We start from the raw sequence: 10,895 nt of genomic DNA, 5'->3' as shown, positions 1-10,895 counted from the left end.
CCGAGGTGGCGCTGCAAGTGGCTCTGTTTGGACCAACACTCAGAGGAGCACTGGCCCGGGGGGGTTTAAATAAGATGACCCTTGGGCTCCGGAAACCCAAGGGAAAAAGAGGCTAGGTGGCAAATGGTAAAACCAAGGTTGGGCATTGGTGGAGGAGTTTTATTCAAGGCGAACTGTCAAGGGGTTCCCATTATAACCCAACCGCGTAAGGAACACAAAAACCGGGAACATGACACCGATATGACATAAACTAGGGTGGCAAGAGTGGAACAAAACACTAGGCATAAGGCCGAGCCTTCCACCCTTTACCAAGTATATAGATGCATTAAGATAAACAAGATAATATGGTGATATCCCAACAATAAACAATGTTCCATCAAGGAACAATCTCCAATTTTCACCTGCAACTAGCAACGCTATAAGAGGGGCTGAGCAAAGCGGTAACATAGCCAAACAATGGTTTGCTAGGACATTGAGGGTTAGAGGTTTGACATGGCAATTTGGGAGGCATGATAAGCAAGTGGTAGGCATCGTAGCATAGGCATAGCAAAAGAGCGAGCATCTAGCAAGCAAAGATAGAAGTGATTTCGAGGGTATGATCATCTTGCATGCAAAGTTGTCAGAGTTGACTTGATGCTCGTAAGCAAACTCAACGGGCTCCTCGTTCGCGAACTCGTCTCCCGGCTCTACCCAAATAAGCAAAAGGAACACAATCAACCACGTGCAATGCTCAAACAACATGATGCAAACATGGTATGCTATGCGGGATGCGATATGTGATGCAAATGCAAGATTTGACGAGGAATGATTGAACCTGGCCTCAACTTGGAAATCCAAGAGTGCCACTGGAAAGGCGAGGTGATTTCGGTTGAAATCGATATAAAGACCAACGGAATCGGATGCACGGTTTGGAAATGGCAAGCAAAACAAATATGGCATCGATCTGCGATAATCAACAAGTAGCCATCTAAATGCATCAAGATAAGTATGCTACGGCACTCAAACATGACAACAAAATACATGGCAGGGATACCCTCATGATGCTTGACAAAAGATGAGCACTGAGATATAGCTAATTCATCCATTAATAGTTTCAAAAAAGCGTTGCAAAAGTGCAAATGATAACAGGTTTCAGACTTAGTGAAATTAACACAAGTCTGGAATTTATCATCAGGAAGCACACTTTAGAGCATGAAAACTACAAGCTATAGGAACTTAACATGGCAAAGCAAGGCATGGCATGAAGCTACTCAAAGCACTTAACGAAATTCCCTTAGTGACCTTGAGCCAAAAGGGATCAGAAAATAAAATTGCAAGCATGTGAACATGGCAAAAACATAAACAGATTTCAGACTTGTGAAAAACTGGTGCATGCAAATTAGTTAACGAGTAGGCATGTTTACGAGCACTATGAACTCACTACAGAGCATGTCATGACAAACTAAGCATACACCCATCAAGAATACATAGCATAGAAACTAGACATGGCAAGAAAAACAACATAGCATGCACGGATCAATATCAACATCCTCGGCAAAATTGCTAACATGTCAACAATCTGCCAGAATTCACGATATAGCAAAAGTAGAGCTCGATTGACTCAAGCTAAGGTGCTCCAGAAATGCAAGACAATGCATGAATGGATAGAGCACCACAATGTTAACAAATCATCCTTACTGATCATCCTCAAAAGAGGCATGGATCACTTGGAAACAACATGAACATATGGCATACAGACAAAAACAGAACAAGGACTTTGTGAAATTCTAAGTCCCTGAAATCAGCATTACCGATTACGCTACTTTGCAAGCTTGTGCTAGTCACCACAAATATCACAAAAATACATGGTAAGCACCTCTGTAAAGATGGCATGGCATATAACAAAACACATGTAGAGCTCAGGATCATATCATGCACACATTAATCATGGCAAAAACGACAAATAGCTATTTGATGAAACAGATCTGCCAAATTCACCACATAGCCCTCTTCCAACAGCATTTCGGGCATCAAGACGAGCTCAAATGAAAATGATGCAAAGAGATTAAATGATGTACTCGTTGAGGCGAAAATTTTGATATGCTACACGCACAAATCGAAGCTACGGATGCAGAGTTATAGCATGATAAAAATTGCAAAAAAATACTGAAACGGAGGCAAAAAGGTCAGCCGCTAGGGTTTTTTGGATCTGGATCTGGACTTCAACACTGTAGCAGCTCGGGCGCCGGAGTTCGTCGTTGTCGCCGGAGCTTGGGGTCGCCGGGGCCGGATCCGGGCCGGAGGTGAACGGGGGCGGCGTCGGCGGTCGTCGGGCGGCGGCGGAGGAGGTCGCCGGCGCGGGGCGGCGCGGCGAGCTAGCTGTGGTGGCGGGGCAAGGTCCGGCCGGCGAGTGGTCGGCGCGGAGGCGCCCGGCAATGGCGGTGCGGCGAACGGCCCCGCGCGCGGGGGCGGCAACCTGGTGGGAGGAGGCGGCGAAGACCGGGCCGGGAGGGCCCCGCACGGGGCTCGCGGGCCCGTGGGGTCGGCGGCGAACTGGGGACCGGTCCAGGGACCAGGGGCGACGACGGGTTGGTCCAGCGGAGCAGGCGGACACGTCCGCTGCCCGGATTTGTGTCCGGCGGCGGCGGGTAGAGTTTTTCTAGGGTTAGGGTGGAAGAAGACCCGGGATTTTCGGGGAGAGGCCTTTATATAGAGGTAGGAGGAGCTAGGAGTCTCCAAATTGAGCACGGTTTGCGGCCATGCGATCGTGATCGAACGCTCTAGACGATGGAAGGGTTTTTGGTGGGTTTTGGGCGAAATTGGAAGGGTGTTGGGCTGCAACACAAACGAGGCCTTCTCGGTCCCTCGGTTAACCGTTGGAGTATCAAACGAAGTCCAAATGGCACGAAACTTGACAGGCGGTCTACCGGTAGTAAAGCAAGGCCGCTTGGCAAGTCTTGGTCAAATCCGGAAATGTTTAACCCCCACACACGCAAAGAGGTAGAAAGGGGCACCCGAGGAGATAGGAGTGCCGGAATGCAAAACGGACAACGGGGAAAATGCTCGGATGCATGAGACGAACAGGTATGCAAATGCAATGCACATGATGACATGATATGAAATGCATGAGAAGGCAACAACACACGGAGACAAAAACCCAACACCGAGGAAAATAAAATAACTTAGGTCAGAAACGGCAAGAGTTGGAGTACAGATAAGGTAAATTACATCCGGGGTGTTACACTGGGCCTCCGGTTAATAGGTTAGTCCCAAAAATAATATAAAAGTGGATAATAAAGCCCAATAATGTCCAAAACAGTAGATAATATAGCATGGAGCAATCAAAAATTATAGATACATTGGAGATGTATCACGCGGCTTGAGGCGAGGCAGAGGAAGCGAAGGCAGCGCCCTGATCCATTCGCGGTCGAGCGTAGGGTTGATCTGAGATGGAGAGGTGGGGGTACTGGTTGGTGGGCTGGATCGGGACGGAATCCTAAGGGGAAGATTTGGTTGGCGATGGGACAAGCTCCCAAGGAACAAGGAAGAGTGGCTGGCGGCGGCTTCGGGTTCGGGGGAGGAATGGATGGGACAACCTAGGATTAAGGGTTGATCTGTTTAAATAGGTAGGTGGGTTAAGTTTTGACCCTCCAATCAGAATCGGATGGTTGAAAATAAATAGTTTAGGAAGTCCAAACAATGAACCGAAGATATTTTAGGGATGTTTGGGGATGGTCCGGATCCAATGGTGATGACTGAGTGGGTCGGGTACGGTACAGGTTTCGAATGAGGAAGCGAGGGGTTTGAGCACTAAGCAAAGAGATTAAGCAGCCAGACAGGAGGGACTCGAAAAACATGGTTGGTCTCGGAACCATCAACGAAGTCAAGGGGGGGACGGGGCAACTACGAACAGATGCAAATTTGAAAACATGACGGAAACGGAGTGCCGATGCAATGCAAATTATGACATGATGAATGCAACAAACAAATGAAACACGTGGCGACAACGAAGAACATGGAAGGCATATGGAGCGTCGGTCTCGGGCTGTCACAACACTCCTCCACTTACAAGAGATCTCGCCCCGAGATCTAGGGATGACAAATGAAAGAGGAAGAGAAGAGGTAAAACTAAGTTGGTTCTTTGACAAACGAGGGAAACCAAAGAACCTTGAGAGGTTGAACAACTTGAAAGAAAGAATAAAACGGAGATGAACAAAGTTGAAAACACTCTGTTAAACAGGAGGAACAAGGAGTATGACGAGAACCTTGCAGGTTGAAATACATGAATCAAAAGCTTAACGAACTAAAAGAATATGAAACCACACCGGTATAATGAGATAGCCAAGGAAGAAGAATGACAGAATTTGGACATCACTCCGATAGAAAAGAGAAGGAAAACTTGATAAGTTGAAAAGAACTTAAATACACGACACAACACTCCAGTTAAATGGTAAGCAAGAAAAGAACATGATCTTGACAACAAAGAATGATAGAATAGAACAAGGTGATTGGTCAAATACAGCAACATCACAACGCCTTCAGAAATATAGAATAGAAGTTAGATCGTTGGAAATCAAAGAACGGAGAAAAAATGGCAACATGTGCCACAAATGAACTTGGAAAGAATCCTTGCAAAGAAGGATTGAATGGAGTTGTTGGAAAGTCAACAACGAAAATAATAATATTGTTGTGGGCTTATGGAAAACATCTCAAAACTTGAGGTGAAACCTGCCACCAACGGAAACAATTGATTTGATTGAGAACACCAAAGAGAAAAAAACTTCTTCCACCAAGATGATAAAAAGATAACTTGGGTCATTGATAAGCACCACAAATAGCAACATTCCCAATGGAAGGCTTTAGGTGAAATCTATACCAAGGTAACTCCAACAAAGAGATTGTTGGGTTGAGAAGATCTCATGAATGAAGAGAAAATGATGGTCTTAAAATATCTCATTCCTGACAAGTAGTGAATAGTGAAACATGAAGGAAAATTGTCAAGAATGACATAACACCACCTCGAAAGATCAGATAGAAAGAATTGCCCTTCAGAATGCAAGATGAAGAATAGTTGAGCTCCTCCAACAAGAATGTTGACGAATGCTCCGATAATGAATGTACTCTTTGATGAACCACCATGAAGAAACTCTCGAAGAACTCTGGATATAGAAGTGTGATAGGAAGAAAGGTTGAAAGAACATGATGAAGCATTGCAATAATTTAGATGGAGCTTCGCGGTGAGTTAACTGAGAGAGGTTGGAACTCCAGAAACAAAAGATGAACAACATAGCACCGAAAAATTGATATCATCAACGAACTCCGAAAGAAGGAATTAGATCATCTTGATGAAGCAAGAATAAGATTTATGGCATGCTTACCCTTCATCAACTTAAATTGATGACAGGTAATGGGTTTTGCATACTACTCGTTCTCATTGAAAAGGATTAAAGATAGATATATAACACAAACTTGGGAAAATCTTCAACGAACCACTGGTATGATTTAAAGAATGAATGAAATGATATGATAAGAAAGGAAGAGGAATCCTAGAACGAACCACCACAAGAATTGAAAACAAACGAAGAAAAGGGAACGAATCACTGGGAAGAATTGGAAAAAATGAACGAAGATACTAGAGGGAATTTAGATGCAAGAGAACAAAGAGATGACAACCTGACTAGAGAATACTTGAACGATGCACCGGAGATTTAGATAACGAGAGTTGAAATTTGAGAATGAAAAATCATTATGAGATGATGGCCTCCGGAGAATCAAAATGAAAAGACTCCTGAAATGCTTCAGTTGGATATGAAAAGAATTATCATAATCGAAAACAATTATGAGGACGGCCTGAAGCTAGAACCATGAATCTTCAAGAGAACGGATATGATTTAGAGAAAAACTCTTCTTCGGTTTTCAAAAGTTGAGAATGAGGACAAGAAACACCACCAAAATTGTTGAGACACCCCGAAACAATGAAGAATAGAAAGGGCGAACCAATGATGAAAGAATTTGAAAGTGATCTTGGAGAAGGCATTTGACTGATGAAAATTCATTCTTACGTCAAACTTTGAAATGAATATGAGAATAGCTCCAGAAAAAATTAGAAGAGCCAGGTAAGATCCTAGGAAAAGACCTGTGGGTTAGGGCCCACTCGAAGAAACACCATTGAACGATTACTTGAAAGGGAGATTGCACCGGTTGATTTAAATGGCTTGAATGAGATATCAACCTCGAAATAACTCGATAGAATTAAGAATGGACATGAATCTTCTGAGATATCTTCGGCACTTCGGATATGAATAGAGATAGGTGAATAAATAAGAGGTGCACCGGCATGAGAAACCGTATGAAAGGACGAAATGGATATGTTTGACACCGGAAGCTTGAATTGAATCCACCGGAAAAGAATACAAGAATGATGAATGATGAACTTGAAGCTTGTGAGAATCTTCACGAGGGATCACCGGATAAGAACATTGAAGGAAAAGAATGAAGAGACTTCACATAAATAAAAATGATACTTGATTAAGAAATCTAAGTCTTTGAAGAAAAGGGTGGGATGGTGGGAAAATAAAGACAACTTTGGACGGGTGAAACGAAAGAATCCACAGGCTTGTCAATGACGCCCGTATGGAATAACTTGAAGAGAAGTGCACCGATTAGAAAGGATTGACATGACAATTTTGAAGATCAAGAAGGATTAGCACTCCCATAGAAATATGAGAACACCGCTTAGGAAAAGGTATGGAATCAACACTTGACATTGAAGCAACTCGAATACCACACCCAAAACAAAACAAAGGATTTGGCTCACAGAATAATCCGGAAAACATCTGATATACTAGTTGCGGCAATACATCTAATCGCTCTCCCAAGTACTGGGTGTCGTCAAACTACTCTCACCATAAAGTGTATAGAAGCGTTTTCGGTGTCGGCGTCCTCTGGTATTCCGAAACTGAAATGATACGTAGTGTGACGTAAACACCTTGGAGCTCAACTCCCCGGGACACCGCCACAACCCCTAAATGTCATGAGGCACCAAGACAGAATTCCCGTCACAATGATATCGGACCGATTCCACAATACCCGCGTGATCCTAAAAAAATTGAGTGAAAAAGGAGAGCAATGGAGCCAAAACACCTACGTCATGATTCCTCACCAAAGCGACGATGGGGATAAGGAGTAAAAAGAATTCCTACTCTCTGATATATAGCTAGACTAAAAATAGTTTTTTTCAAGACTCAACAACATCAGCGGTTCGATCAATCAAGGGGGCTCTGATGTCTACTACACAACTTTATTCCTGTAGACTCGTGTTGGGCCTCCAAGCGTAGAGTTTTTAGGACAGTTGCAATTTTCCCTCAAGTGGATGACATAAGGTTTATCAATTCATGGGAGGCGTAGCATGAAGATGGTCTCTCTCAAACAACCCTGCAACCAAATACAAGAAATCTCTTGTGTCCCCAACACACCTAATACAGTGGAAAATTGTATAGGTGCACTAGTTCGGCGAAGAGATGGTGATAAAAGTGTAATATGGATGGTAGAAATATATTTTTATAATCTAAATAAATAAAACAGAAAGGTAGAAAATAGTAAATGGACACAAAAACGATATTGCAATGCTTGAAAATGAGGCCTAGGTTCCGTACTTTCACTAGTGCAATCTCTCAACAATGCTAATATAATTGGATCATATAACCATCCCTCAACGTGCAAGGAAGAATCACTCGAAAGTTCCTATCTAGCGGAGAACATAAGAAGAAATTGTTTGTAGGGTACGAAACAACCTCGAAGCTATTCTTTCCGATTGATCTACCCAAGAGTTCGTACCAAAATAACACCAAATAATTTTAGATTCATAATACTCAATCCAACACAAAGAACCTCAAAGAGTGCCCCATGATTTCTGCCAGAGAAACAAAAGACGAGAATGTGCATCAACCCCTATGCATAGATTACCCCAATGTCACCGCGGGTATGCGCGAGTTGAATGCCAAAACACTTATCATGGGAATCAATAAGATACCCCATTGTCACCATGAGTATTCATATGCAAGACATATATCAAGTTCTCTCAAATCCATAAAATTATTCAATCCGATAACATCGAAATCTCAAAGGGAAAAACTCAATTCATCACAATAAGATAGAGAGGGGGGAACACCATATGATCCGACTATATTAACAAAGCCCGCGATACATCAAGATCGTGACATCTCAAGAACACGAGAGAGAGGGATTAAACACATAGCTACTAGTACAAACCCTCAACACCAAGGGTGGACTACTCCCTCCTCATCGTGGTGGCTGCCGGGATGATGAAGATGGCCACTCGTGATGATTCCCCCCTTCGGTGGAGTGCTGGAACGGGTTCTAGATTGGTTTCTCGTGGCTACAAAGCCTTGCGCCGGCAGAACTTCTGATCTAGGCTTACCCCGAGGGTTTTTGGAATATTTGGAGATTTATAGGGCAAAGAGGGGGTGCGGGAGGCCACCGAGGTGGGCACAACCCATCTAGGCGCACCTGGGCCCCTAGGCGCACCCTAGTGGGTTATGCCCTCCTCGGGCACCCCCAAGTGCTACTCTAGCCCAATGGATGTCTTCTGGTCCATAAAAAATTCACAAAAGTTTCGCGGTGTTTGGACTCCGTTTGATATTGATTTCCTGCGATGTAAAAAACAAGCAAAAAAACAGCAACTGGCACTTGGCATTAGGTCAATGGGTTAGTCCCAAAAAATGATATAAAGTTGCTATAAAATGATTGTAAAACATCCAAGAATGATAATATAACAACATGAATACTTCATAAATTATAGATACGTTGGAGACGTATCAGGCTCCTGCGGTCGGTAAGGCTCTGATACCAACTTGTAGTGTCCAAGATGCGATTCTATCCCAATCACGTGGTGAACTCATGATTGGGGCACAACCGCATTTCGAGCGCATAGCAAGGTGGATATCATTACAACATACCATGTACTGAATAGATGAGGATACATACAAGATAAAGGCTTACACTCGCCACAAGCTACAATACGAGTACATCAATACATCAATACATAGCAATCATCATACAGAAGAGCAGGATCCGACTATCGATGAAATCAAACGAAAAAGAAGAATGGTATCCACCCTGCTAATCCTAGGCTCCCGACCCGGAACTATCCCTTGATCGAAGAAGAAGCAGAAGAACTCCAAAATAAGCAAGCATCGCTCTCACGTCAAAGCATCACTTTACCTGTACCTGCAACTGTTGTTGTAGTAATCTATGAGCCACGAGGACTCAGCTCCCATTACCATGGGTATCAAGACTAGCAAAGCTTAATGGGTATGGAATGGATAAGTGGTGAGGTTGCAGCAAGCACTAAGCATTGCATGGTGGCTAACTTACGAGTACAAGAATAAGAAGAGCAACTACGCAAACGGGCGCAAACTAGCAAATGATCAAGAAGTGATCCTGAACTACTTATGTTCAAACATAACCTGACCGTGCTCTCTTCTTGCCTCACTTGAAAAGAGACGGTCAAGGTTGCGCACGCGAATGGTGGATTTTATTTCGGATCTGGTGTCAAGTTCTCTACAACCGGATATTAAAAATTCCCATGTGCCACATAACCGTGGGCACAACTCTCAAAAAGAGTAAACCTTGCAGGGGTGTCCCAACTTAGTCCATCACAAACTCTCATGATCAACGATGGAAAATCCTCTTCTCGGAACAACTCGATCAAGCTCGGAATCCAGGTTCACACAAGACATTTCAACAATGGTAAAACAAAACCAGCAAGAGCTCCCGATGTGCCGACACCCTGATAATAGCCACACGTATCTCGTCTCAGGCCACGATCGAATGAGCAATCCGTACAACTAAAACCAGTCCTTGAATTTCCCGGTGGTGGCGCTGCAAGGGGCTCTAGTTTGGACCAACACTCCTGAGGAGCACTGGCCTGGGGTTGTTAATTAGTTATCCTCGGGGTCCGGAAAGTCCCTATGCAAGTTTTAGTTGTTATTAGGAAAATGGTAAAAACAATGTTTAGCCTTCCTAGAAGAGTTTTATTCAAAGCGCACTATCAAGGGGGCCCATAAACCCCGACCGTGTTAGGAACACAAAATCAAGGAACATAACACCGGTATGACAGAAACTAGGGCGGCAAGAGTGGAACAAAACACCAGGCAAAAGGCCAAGCCTTCCACCCTTTACCAAGTATATAGAAGCATTAATTAAATAAGAGATATTGTGATATCCCATGATATCCATGTCCAAACATGGAATGATCTACAACTACACCTGCAACTAGCAACGCTATAAGAGGGACTGAGCGAAGCGGTAAGATAGCCAAACAACGGTTTGCTGGGATGGTGAAAAGGTTAGAGGTTGTTTCATGGCATATTGAGAGGCTTGATAAACAAGTGGTGGGTAGCGCGACATAGTGATAGCATCGAGACAACTAGCATAGCAAATATAGTAGTGGTATCCAGGGTGATGGTCATCTTGCCTGAAATCCCGCTAGAAGAAGACCGAATCCATGAAGTAGATGAATGAGCGTAGTCGAACGGATCCTCACAATCGCAACGTAACCGGAACTATTGAGAACAAGCACAACCGAAAAGAAGCAAACAACATGGTAAACAACCATCACATAAACATGGCATGATGCACAACCTGGTATGATGCTTGTCTGGTTTAATGAGGCATGGCATGGCAAAGTGCAACAAACAATAGTATAAGTTAAGTGGAGCTCAACATGCAACGAGTTGCACATTGGCGAAACACCACATTCAAGTATTTAGTTCACTCTCGTTTATGTTACTCATCAATATTAAATGTTTTTAAACAAGGCAATAACTGAACCATAAGAAAACTAACTATCTAGGCAAGTTAAATGAGGCCGGAAACAACAAACAACAATTTCG

This window comes from Triticum urartu, chromosome 3A, assembly GCF_056163025.1.
Source record: "Triticum urartu cultivar PI428250 chromosome 3A, HENAU_Tu73, whole genome shotgun sequence".
NCBI lineage: Eukaryota > Viridiplantae > Streptophyta > Magnoliopsida > Poales > Poaceae > Triticum > Triticum urartu.
Note: the sequence above shows the minus strand (reverse complement) of the source record.